The sequence below is a fragment of the Diospyros lotus genome, chromosome 10 (genome assembly GCF_014633365.1).
Source record: "Diospyros lotus cultivar Yz01 chromosome 10, ASM1463336v1, whole genome shotgun sequence".
NCBI lineage: Eukaryota > Viridiplantae > Streptophyta > Magnoliopsida > Ericales > Ebenaceae > Diospyros > Diospyros lotus.
The window spans coordinates 21,281,301-21,293,911 of record NC_068347.1 but is presented as its reverse complement, the minus strand read 5'-3'; the positions used below and the strand labels follow the sequence as shown (position 1 = coordinate 21,293,911).

The 12,611-nt window shown below is 39.0% G+C and overlaps 1 pseudogene; it reads right to left on the bottom strand.

Annotated features, from left to right (window-relative positions):
• Window positions 1-4,978: 4,978 nt before the first annotated feature.
• On the bottom strand, window positions 4,979-5,089 carry LOC127812374 (U6 spliceosomal RNA; annotated as a pseudogene).
• Between the last annotated feature and the right edge of the window lie 7,522 nt (window positions 5,090-12,611).

The following is a 12,611-nucleotide window of genomic DNA, read 5'->3' as shown; positions in this document are numbered from 1 at the left end:
TTAATTTGTTTCTGTTTTAAAGTTTTTTTAAAATGGTGAAAAAACTTAATTCTCCCCCATCTTAAGGTAACATTTTCTACAAATGGAATTAGAGCAAGTCTCATTCATAGGTTTAACAAACCTAGAGCGAAGATCATAATGACAAACACATCAAGCAACTCATTCTAAGAGAGTTAATCATGTAACAAGCCTCATTTCTTTGATGGAAACAACTATGCCTACTAGAAGAATAGGATAAATGCATTCATCATTTCAAAAGATGTTGAAGCCTGGATGGTGATTATAAATGGCTTCCAAATGGCAATTGTTGTAGTAGGAAATACCATCATCGCAAAGCTAGAAGAAGACTGGAACAAACATTACACAAGGATCATTAAGCTGAATGTAGTAGCCAAGAACATGCTAGAGTGTGCCCTTAGCCTTGAGGAATATAACCGAATTTCAGCATGTGAGACGACCAAGGAAATCTAGGACAAGCATGAGGTAACACATGAAGGAACCTCTAAGGTGGAGATTTTCAAAATTATAATACTTAAGCATGACTATGAATTATTTTTAATGTAGCCTGGTGAATCTATAAAGGATATGTATAGTAGATTAAATAATGTTGTATCCAACCTAAAGAACTTAGGAAAACCTATATCAAATGAAGATATTGTTGAAAAGATCTTACAATGCCTACCTCATGAGAGGCATCCTAAAGTCACTGCCATACAAGAAGCACAAGATTTAGAAAAAAAATGTCTCTGGATTAACTGTTGGGATCTGGCTGCACTCTCACCTTGTAATTAAAACACAATAAAAACACAATAAAATTTTTATATATTTTTTTCTTTATTTTGGTGAGAGGTTTATACTCGTCATTGTACGAGTGCAGTTGTAGTCCAAATTTAAATTTTTATTTTTTGGATGAGTCCAAGTCGTCCACTGAGAGATTTATTTATAGCAAAAGAAAAAAAATGTCACACACACATTTGGATGAATTGGCAACATGATTTTTTTATGGATTTTCAAATAACAGATGCTAGGAAATAAAGCAAGGTAGAAGTTAAAATAAACACTGATTGTGAGAATATAAAATTGGATAACACTTGAGTTAAGACAATTTCAGCACCAACCCGCTAATCCCCAATTTTTAACAGAAAAGATTAGCAACATTAATTTAATTTCAGATATGAGGGTTTGTTATTAAATGCAATTAGAGATAATGATAGTTCTAGTTTAAGAAATCCCCATACATGATATGCGGGATTCTAGTTTAAGAAACTACCATACATTCAATTGTAATTAATACACAAAACAACTAAATTAATCATCCGGATTTGGGTATGATAGTGTTTATAGTTCTAGTAACTCCCATACGTGGCATGAAATCTCTAAGTTAGGCTTATGCTTCAATCTAAACCTAGTGATTTTTCAATAATTAATACACACTCATACTGACATTTAAATTAATGTCACTCATTTAAAGCACAACTTTCTTTGGGAATCATTGGCGTTGGACACTGTCCTTACCTTAACCCAAGATTGGATTTAACTACTTATATTTATTTAAGAATTAATTGATAGGAATTTAAACAGCGTAATTTAAATGACAGGAGTTAAAACAACAGAAATTAACTGGCCATTTAGGCGGTGGATAATAAAAATACGTGAATTAAAAATTACATAAATTTAATTGCAGAAACTAACCAACCATTTAGGCGGTGGATAATAAAGTTACAATAAATAACTTGAGAATTCAAGAGAAGAAGAAAGATCACAAGAGAGAAAAGAAAAGAAGAAAGAACAAGAGCAATTCTCAAAGAAAAACTCTAAGAACACAACTAAGCTTTCATTCAAGAATAATCCTCTCCTCACAAATGCACCCAAGTGAGCTATTTATAGCCCACAAGATGCAATACAAACTACACAATTTAAAATTATTCAACTAGACATAATTATATCTAATGGGCACTCACAAAACATTTACATAACTAGTGGAAGAAAATTAGCTAAAAGACAAAAAAATACAAAAGACTTTAGGTAATGGAATACTCATAAGAATACAAAAGACTTTAGATGGTAAAGCACTCATAAAAATACAAAACAAAGAAAAGTCTTCTACAAGTTGGGCTTTGTTGGGTCTTTGATTGGTCTTGGGCTTTTTTTTTTGTGATTAAAATATTTGGGCCTTTGGTTGGTCTTGGGCCTTTCTTATGTTGGATTCCATTTGATAGTTGGGCCAAGTGCACTTGAAACATCATTTAAACTCCATAATTGGCCCTTGAATTTGAGCAACAATAATGGGTAATCCAACGTCTTCGATTTGTGCCCCTAATTAATTATAGAAGTCAACTTCCTTGCTTCATTCTGAAAGGTGTTTAGGAATAAGATGGATTAGCATGGGACAATAGTTAAAAACAAAGCAAAACTTGTGGCTCAAGGTTACAGCCAAGAAGAAGGCATAGATTTTGATGAGACATAAGCACCTGTAGCAAGACTTGAAGCCATTAGGTTAGTGCTGGCCTATCCTTGTAACAAAGGATTCAAGTTATATCAAATGGATGTCAAAAGTGCATTCTAAATGGTTTTATTAAAGAGGAAGTTTATGTAAAGAAAACCCTAAGTTTTGAGGACTGAATCCATTAGGATTATGTGTACAAGCTTACCAAAGCATTTTATGGACTTAAGCAAGCTTCTAGGACTTGGTGTGAAAATTTAAACAATTTCCACATTAAGAAAGATTTTCAGAGAGGGAATGTGGACACCACTCTATACACCAAGAAGGATAAAAATGATATTCTATTAGTCCAAATTTATGTGGATGATATAATTTTTGGATAAACAAATGATAACTTATGCAAGGAATTTTCTGCTATAATGCAAGCTGAGTTTGAAATGAGCATGGTAGGAGAATTAAACTATTTTATAAGATTACAAATTAAACAATTAAAAGATGGAATATTTATCAGTCAATCTAAGTATATTAGGGATACTCTAAAGAAATTCAATATGAATGTATCTATGGATACCCTAATGAGCACATCTGTGATATTGCATAAGGATGAAAGTGAAAAATTTGTGGATCAAAAGAAATATAGAGGTATGATAGGATCCCTTCTTTATCTCATTGCCTCACGACTAGATATACTATTTAGTGTAGCAATTTGTGCTAGATATCAAAGTCATCCCAAGGAGCCCCATTTCTTTAGGCTTATGGCATCCTAGAAATCCTCCCTTAGAACTTCATGCCTATGCTGATGTAGACTTTGTTGGATGCAAAGTGGATACAAAAAGCACTAGTGGCACCTGTTAATTGCTAGGAAGCATATTGATCTCATGGTCATCTAAAAAGCAAAACAATGTGACCACCTCCACTACTGAATTTGAGTATGTTTTAGTTGATAGTTGTTGTGCACAAATTTTATGGTTAAAATAGAAATTGGAGGATTATGCAATTAAGGTAAATCATATTCCTATTAAATGTGATCATTCTAGTTCTATAAACTTGTCCCAAAAATCCAATACATCATTTAAGGACTAAGCATATAGAAATAAGGCATCATTTTATCAGAGATCACGTTCAAAAGGGGGATATAGTCTTGGAATATGTGCCAACAAAAAATCAATTGACTGATATTTTTACCAAGCCTTTAGAGAAAAATCAGTTCACAAAAATTAGAACTGAATTAAGTGCTATTGAAATTTGAGGAGAAAATAGTTGAATACAAAGCCTGTAATAATCGAGTAAATTTGGTTCTTAGTCGAGTAAAAATGAATTAGTAATTGAGTATTTTAGAAATCTCTTTGTTGAATTATTTCTAATTGAGTAAAGAAATGTTTGTAATTGACTATTGTGTATCTCTAATCGGGTACAAATAAATAATAGCCGAGTGAATATCAAGGCAGAGAGGATGCAAGCCTTACTTGAGTAACAAATCAAGGTTACTCAACTAAATCAAAGACTTTAATCGATTACAATACTCAAGTGAAAAGCATTTATTCAATCATTACTCGAGTACAAACCAAAAATAGTCGACTAAATCATCAAACCATACTTGATTACAAAGAAAAAATATTTGAGTAAACATTCATTGTATTTTAAAAAATTAGGGATTTAAATCGACAAATTACATTAGTATAAAAGGATGCTTACTCGAATACATTTCATCTCTTGCAAAAATCTCAAACCCTAGCCCTCGACAACTCGAATCCAAGTAATCATTAGTCTTCTTTCTTTTGATTTGTTCAAATATTGCATGAAGTCTATCCATTTTCTTTCATCCTTGTCTCATTCAAATCATTTTGTTGTGAAAAATCTTCCTTTCGGTATTCTTCAAATTGAGTCTAAACACTCTAAAATGACACCCAAACTTAGGGAATCCACCTTATCTATAACAACCTAGTCAACCACCTTCTAAAAGGTTACTACCTAGCCAGCATACATAAGCCCAGCATCCACCTACTAGTAGATCGATATGGGATTCCTAGCACACACTTACAATAACACAAGCCCCTCCCCTACTCGGGAGTGCAGTGTCCCTATTATAGTAGTGTCGCCAGGCCCACCATCGTCGATCCAGTAGGTTGGCTCTGATACCAACTGTAACAGTCTAAGCAACCACATTTTAAAAGGTTGTTGCCTAAACAACATACATAAGCCCAACATCCACCCATTGGTAGACCGATGTGGTTACTACCTAACCAACATACATAAGCCTAGCATCTACCCATTGACGGACCGATGTGGGATTCCCAACACATGCCTACAGTAACACCCTCCTCTCCCCTACTTTGGAATGTAGTGTCCCCATTACAACAGTACCTTTGGGCCTACCACCACCAGTTCACGAGGTTAGCTTTGATACCTACTATAATAGCCTAGGCAACCACCTTCTAAAAGGTTGCTTCCTAGCTAACATACATAAGCCCAACATCCACCCATTGGAAAACCAATGTGGGATTCCCAGCACATGCCTATAATAACACATACCCAAAAAATTTGGACCATTTCTCGATTTGTATGTGTCAGCCTTGCTTAGGGGCCATGCTAATCATTTTTATATTGTTGCAATTTTATCAAATGTCCCTTCGGCTAGGCAGCAACCTTTTAAAAAGTGGTTGCCTAGGCTATTATAGTTGGTATCAGAGCCAACTTGTTAGACTAGTAGTGGTGGGCTTGGGGGCACTATTGTAGTGGGGACATGATAGCATGCATATTTATACCATATTTTGGCATTTCACCTCATTCTTATTAGGCCATTTGAAGTAATTTTTGCTGATATTTCATTGTTTCTATTTTATTATGCTTCAAATTGTCCTTACACTATTTTCTATCTTACCTCTACTCTATGGATCCAGGCTTTAGGGAATATTGGATGGGCTAGAGAAGTGGCTCAACTAAAGGAGCTTGGGCCTACTTTCAAGGAGCAGACTTGGGCTACTCATTGTGCTGTTTTGGGCTCACTTGTTTTCTGTTGGGCTAGGCCCAACCCTAGCTCCCTAGCCTTTCCTTTCTTAGCCATGTATTTAAGGCCTCTTAGCATTAATTTCCAGATATCATGAGATAGAAAGAGAGGAGAAAATAGAGAGGATTCTGCCCGTTTTTGTTGTTGTAGCATTTTTCTGTTTTCTACATCTTTTGTTCCATTTTGTTTTCCTTGCTGTAATGATAGGCTAGAGCATTTGTAACCGGTTGTGTGTCTTGAATCCATGTGGAATTTGAGTCCCGGATGAGCTACAAGAATCTGGTTTGTTATTTGTTTCTTATTCATTTCTATTTGGTTTAGTTTGGGCAGATTTGTGAATGCATGGAGTTCATGGCAGGTTTGTGTGAATTTGCATGGTTTCATTTTCTGTTAAATGCTTAAGAGAGCAGAATGTTATAGCCGGTTGGTATAACATCTAGGAAATGAATATTATGTGCTTGAACGGTTGTTCTTGCATAGGTCCGGATAGGTTGAATAGAGAGTGAATGGCTGCATTTTGTTTATAAGAGATTTCTGTATTCATTTTGTTGTTCCAATCATTCTAATCCTTGGACGGTTGTTGGGGATGCTTTGAGTTTGTTATCCGGATATCAAAACATCTAGCAAGCCAAGGTATATAGGTTGGACAAGGAAGATTTCACATAGGAGACAAATACACAGCCGGTTGCATATCTTTTACTGATTTTTCATCCATCATTGTCTTTCTGTTTTGCCAATTAATTTTCTGTCAAAACAACCCCCCCTAAACAAACTGTTATTTGTATTGGTTCTCCTTGTTGGTAGAAGAAGGTGAGGCTCCTTGTGAGAAGATGACCTAGGGTGCACTTGCTGCAAACTAGAGAAGAGATACATAGATCTCTAATTCTGGAGTTGTTCGTTAGCCGGCCAGAATTTTGGCGCCGTTGCTGGGGAGCCAAGTTTTTCTTCTAAAAACATAGAGGACCGACCCTATTTTCTGTTTGTTTTGTTTTCTTATTTGAGTATTTTATTAGTTTTGTGTTCTTGGTGAAAAGGGTATCAGTTTTGTGTTCTTGGTGAAAAGCTATTCTGTTCTTGAGATAAACTGATAGCAAGCAGCAACAGAAAAGCCTTATTTGCCTTTTCAATCTTCTTTTTGTTTGTGTGTATTTCCCTTTTATGTTTTCTCGTTTCTGGAATCATTTTTGAACCAAGAAGTGGCTGTTGGAGAGGGCTGCACGACCTGATCTTCTGGAAAAGCAACCCTGCAACCCTGCAGCAACTGAAAAAGCAAAAAACACCTGCAGTCTTTCTCTGATTTTCAGTAGCACCCCTTGTGTCCTTCTCTTGTCTTCATGTGCTCTGATAGGCGCTGAAAAGCAAGCTCACACAGCAAGTAGACAAGCTTGCAGCAGATCAGGAGAGCATAGCCATTTTTAGAAAGCTGAATCCCACTTTTCTGCCTCTGACAGCAGATCACCTGCACAAGAGGATATTCCATTTTCTTTCTCTCATTCTCCTTTGATTTTCTCTCTTTTAACATTCCATTCAACGTTGTCTTTACCTTCCACACTAATCTCCCTTTTCTTTTGGCAGATAGGCACCAGCAGCTGCAACCAAAAGGAGATCACCCACAGCAGCCTTCCATTCAGCAGCGGTTTTGACCACCTCCATGACAGATAGCATTATTTAAGGATTGAGCTCGAGATACCGGTGTTATCCTCTTCCTTTCTCATCCCTACTTGATATTCTTTCAAGTCCATATGCTTTCCTTGATGTTTTCTTGCATATAGAGTGGTTTCTAAGGCAAAATAGGAGTAGGTTTTGAAGAAAAAAATCAGTTTCCCGGTTACTGTTCACAGCTTTTCACTTGCTCCGATTGAGCTGATTTTTGGTGTCCAAAGAAATGGGGGTGTGAGGATCAATACTCACTGCTTTGCAGTGAGAAGAGCCTTTTTTGGCCAAATTCCAACGTTTAGACCACTTTTTGGGCCATTTTGTGTTTCTCAGTGGCTAATTTGGTGTGGTTTTTGGTGTTTTTAGGTCCCTCAGTGTTTTTGTGTTGAAATTTTGTGAAAAATAGCATAAAAAAATCATCTAAGGGCTTATTGTTTGACCTATTTTTGTGTTTTTGTGTTTTTGTGTTTGTGTGTTTTTTGTTTTTGTTTGTGTGTTTTTTGTGTTTCTGTGTTCTTGGTATGCATAGGCCATTTTGTGTGCTGTTTTTGTGCTGATCTCTAGTGCATGACCAGGTCATCTAAGAAAACATTACTTGACTTGGATCTTGAATTAGAGAACACTCTTAGAAGGCAAGCTAGAGAGCTTAAGTCTCGGGATAGGATTGACCCTAATAGTGCTTCTAATACTTCATCCGAACCTATTCCAGAATTCATCAATATGGCAGATAATGGTAATGGAAATAATGGAAATAATGGAAATAATGGTAATGGAAATAATGCAAATCATGGTCATTTGGATGGTAGAACCATTAGAGAGCTGGCTGCACCTGATGTGCATTATCAGCCCCTATGTATTCAATACCCACAGTTGGATGCTAACTTTGAACTCAAATCTGGACTAATCCATCTGTTGCCCAAGTTTCATGGTCTTGCAGGAGAGGATCCGCACAAGCATCTAAAAGAATTTCATGTTGTTTGCTCAACCATGCGGCCACAAGGAGTAGATGAAGAGCAAATCAAGCTAAGAGCCTTTCCATTCTCACTTGATGGATCAGCCAAGGATTGGCTCTACTACCTGCCACCAGCTGCCATTACCAGCTGGGATGGATTGAAAAGGATCTTCCTGGAAAAATTCTTCCCAGCCTCCAGAACAGCATCAATAAGGAAGGAAATTTGTGGTATAAGGCAAATGAGTGGTGAAACTCTACATGAGTATTGGGAGAGGTTCAAGAAGTTGTGTTCTAGCTGTCCTCACCATCAGATAAGTGACCAACTCCTAATTCAGTATCTCTATGAAGGTCTAATCCCCATGGACAGGTACTTGGTAGATGCTGCAAGTGGAGGAGCTTTGGCAGAGAAGACCCCAGCAGCTGCACAAGAGCTGATATCAAAGATGGCACAAAATGCTCAGCAGTTTGGTACCAGAATTAACACTCCTACAAAAGCCATCAATGAAGTCAAAGTGGCTGCCACTATGGACCAGCAAAGGATGGAAAACAAGCTTGAGGAATTGGCTTCCATGGTCAGGCAGTTGGCTTTAGAGAGAAAGCAACCCCAGCAGCAGCTTTGTGGCATTTGCTCCTTGCCATCCCATACAACAGATCAATGCCCACAGTTGCAAGAAAATAATGAATCTGTTGCTGGCATCTTCCCTGGTAGACCTTTCCAGCAGCACAATCCACGTTTCCAGCAGCATCCACAACACAAGTATGATCCATACTCAGCCACCTACAATCCAGGTTGGAGAGACCATCCAAACCTCAGATATGGCAGCCCTTCCAGTCAACATGTGCACCAGTAGCAGCCATACCACCAGAATCAACCATTTCAGCAGAGGTTCCATCCTTCAATTTCAAGCAACCATGCTCCACCACCAAGGCAGAATCAAGCCATGCAACAAGCACCACCATTACCCAAGTCAGAACCTACCTTAGATGATCTTGTTAAGCAACTAGCAGCCAACACACTCCAATTCCAACAGAAAACAGAAACCACAATTCAAAATTTGGAGACTCAAATAGGCCAGCTAGCCACAAACATCAATGAGTTAAGGAGTCAAGGTTCGGGGCAGCTTCCTTCACAACCAGTTGCCAATCCAAGGGGTAATGTTAGTGCCATCATGCTTCGAAATGGGAAGGAAGTAATCAACCCAACCCCTCCACCATCATCAAACATGGAGCAGCATGTAGAGAAGCAGAATGTAGAGGGTAGCAAAGAGCAGCAACCCTCCTCAGTCCAAGAAGCCAAGCAACCAAACTCCAGCTATCAAGAACAAGGATAGTCTTCCAACATCCAGCCCCTGCCATTCCCACATCGAGCAACACAAAACAAGAAAAGAGCAGAGGCCGAATTGGATAAAGAGATTCTGGAAACATTCCAAAAAGTTGAAGTCAACATCCCCCTCCTTGAAGCCATTAGACAGATCCCCAAGTATGCAAAATTTCTCAAAGATTTGTGTACTCACAAGAGGAAGCTTATGGGGAATGAGAAGATCAACCTTGGGAGAAATGTCTCTGCCCTTATCCAACCTGCCATGCCAGCAAAGTGTAAAGATCCAGGGATGTTTTCCATTCCTTGTACTATAGGAGACATGCAATTTAGCAATGCTTTACTAGATTTAGGTGCATCCATTAATGTCATGCCTAACTCTATTTATGCTTCATTGCAGTGTGGTCCTTTGAAGCCAACAGGAGTGGTTGTCCAACTAGCCAATAGAAGTACTGCACACCCCACTGGAGTCCTAGAAGATGTGCTGGTTAAGGTTAAGGATTTAATCTTTCCAGCAAATTTTTATGTTTTGAATATGGAAGATAACAGCACACTTGAGCATGCACCCTTGATCCTAGGGAGACCATTCTTAAAAAATGCTAGAACTATTATCAATGTGCATGAGGGTACACTTTCCATGGAATTTGCTGGTAACACAATTAACTTCAAGATACTTGATGCCATGAAATTCCCTGCCGAGGATCATTCCACTTTTCAAGTAAATAGAGTTGACCTGTTAGTGAATGAAGCATGTTCTGAGTCTTCTGATTTAATTGATAAAATCCCCACTGTGCATGAGTTCCCAGATACGATTATTTGCACTAATTGTAGTGATGGAGAGAGTCAATGTGCTGCATGCTTAGAGATTGCTGAATTTTTGCATAGACATGAGTTTGATTTTGATGCTAACATTTCCCAAGTGGAAGATAGTGCTGCTAACCTTGTTGAGCAGGTTGATAGTGCCTTGGAGTTAGAGTTCCAGTCAAATAGGTCAGCCCCCTCTTTGCAGCAGCCACCCACCATTCAGTGCAAGCCCTTACCTCAGCACCTCAAGTATGCATTCTTGGAGAAAGATGAGAAGCTGCCAGTCATCATTGCAAACAACTTGCAGCCTGACCAAGAGAGAAAGTTGCTGGATGTGCTGAAAAATAATAAGAAAGCAATTGGGTGGACTTTAGCGGACATAACTGGAATCAGCCCATCTGTTTGCATGCACCGTATCTTATTGGAGGAAGGAGCAAAACCAGCAAGGCAGCCTCAAAGAAGACTTAACCCAACCATCCTTGATGTGGTAAAACAGGAGGTAAGTAAATTACTTGCAGCCGGCATTATTTACCCTATTTCTGACAGCAAGTGGGTGAGTCCCGTGCAGGTTGTTCCAAAAAAGACGGGCATCACGGTGGTCCCAAATGAGCACAATGAGCTCATCCCCATGAGAGTGCAGAACAGTTGGAGAGTCTGCATTGATTATAGAAAGCTGAACCAAGCAACCAGAAAAGATCATTTCCCCCTCCCATTCATTGATCAGATGTTGGAGAGGTTGGCTGGTAAGTCACACTATTGTTTCCTTGACGGTTTTTCTGGATACTTTCAGATTTGCATAGCCCCAGAGGATCAAGAGAAGACCACCTTCACCTGCCCCTTTGGCACATTCGCTTATAGAAGAATGCCTTTCGGTCTATGTAATGCTCCAGGTACCTTTCAGCGATGCATGGTAAGTATATTTTCAGATTTTCTAGAGCATTGCATGGAAGTATTCATGGATGATTTTTCAGTTTATGGCACTTCTTTTGATGATTGCTTGGTTAGCTTGGGTAGAGTCCTAGAGAGATGCATTGAAAAGAACCTTGTTTTAAATTTCGAAAAATGTCATTTCATGGTAGAACAAGGAATTGCTTTAGGGCATGTTCTATCTAAGAAGGGTATAGAAGTGGATCGGTCTAAGGTTGATGTTATTGCTTCATTGCCTTACCCCACCTCTGTGAGGGAGGTGCGTTCTTTCCTTGGCCATGCAGGATTTTACAGGAGGTTCATCAAGGATTTCAGCAAGATTGCACTTCCACTTTCCCACCTTCTCCAGAAAGAAATGACCTTCCACTTTGATGAGCAGTGCAAGCGAGCATTCGAGGAACTGAAGAGTCGACTGATTTCTCCACCCATCATACAGCCACCCGACTGGGAGTTGCCCTTCGAGCTGATGTGCGACGCCTCCAACTTTGCAGTGGGTGCCGTCCTTTCCCAGCGTGTGGAGAAGAAGTCACATGTCATTGCCTATGCCTCGCGCACCTTGGATGCTGCTCAAGCAAACTACACCACGACTGAGAAGGAGCTTTTAGCTATTGTGTTTGCTTTAGATAAATTTCGCTCCTATCTTCTGGGTTCTAATGTTGTCGTGTTTTCTGACCATGCAGCCTTGAAATACCTATTGAAGAAGCCCGATGCTAAGCCCAGGTTGATACGGTGGATGCTCCTACTTCAGGAGTTCAATGTGGAGATAAAAGATAAGAGTGGGGCCGAGAACCTAGTAGCTGATCATTTGAGCAGGGTCCCTCCTTCTTCAGATTCCACAGTCATGGACTCCCAGCCTATCAGGAATGATTTCCCAGATGAGTTATTATACCACATTCATGGTGTTGAGCCCTGGTATGCTGATTTAGTAAATTATTTAGTTGCTTCTGAATTACCTGCATATTTTAAGAAGGAACAGCTAAATAAATTTAAGAGTCAGGCTCGGTATTATGTGTGGGATGATCCCTATCTGTGGCGCATGTGTAGTGACCAGGTCATTAGGAGATGTGTGCCTAACCATGAGTTTGCATCTGTCTTAAATTTTTGTCACACACTTGCATGTGGTGGTCACTTTGGTCCCCAACGTACAGCTAGGAAAGTCCTAGATTCTGGATTATATTGGCCTTCTCTCTTTAAGGATTCATATGAGTTCTGTAAGAATTGCACACGTTGTCAACACACAGGCACTATATCACGTAGGAATGAAATGCCTCAACAACCCTTATTGTTTTGTGAAATCTTTGATGTTTGGGGCATTGACTTCATGGGTCCATTTCTTGTGTCATTTGGTTATTTGTACATTCTGTTAGCTGTGGATTATGTTTCTAAGTGGGTGGAAGCTAAAGCCACCAGGACTGATGATGCTTCTGTGGTTGTAGATTTTGTTCGTTCTCACATCTTTTGCAGGTTTGGCATGCCTAGGGCCATCATCAGCGACCAAGGATCC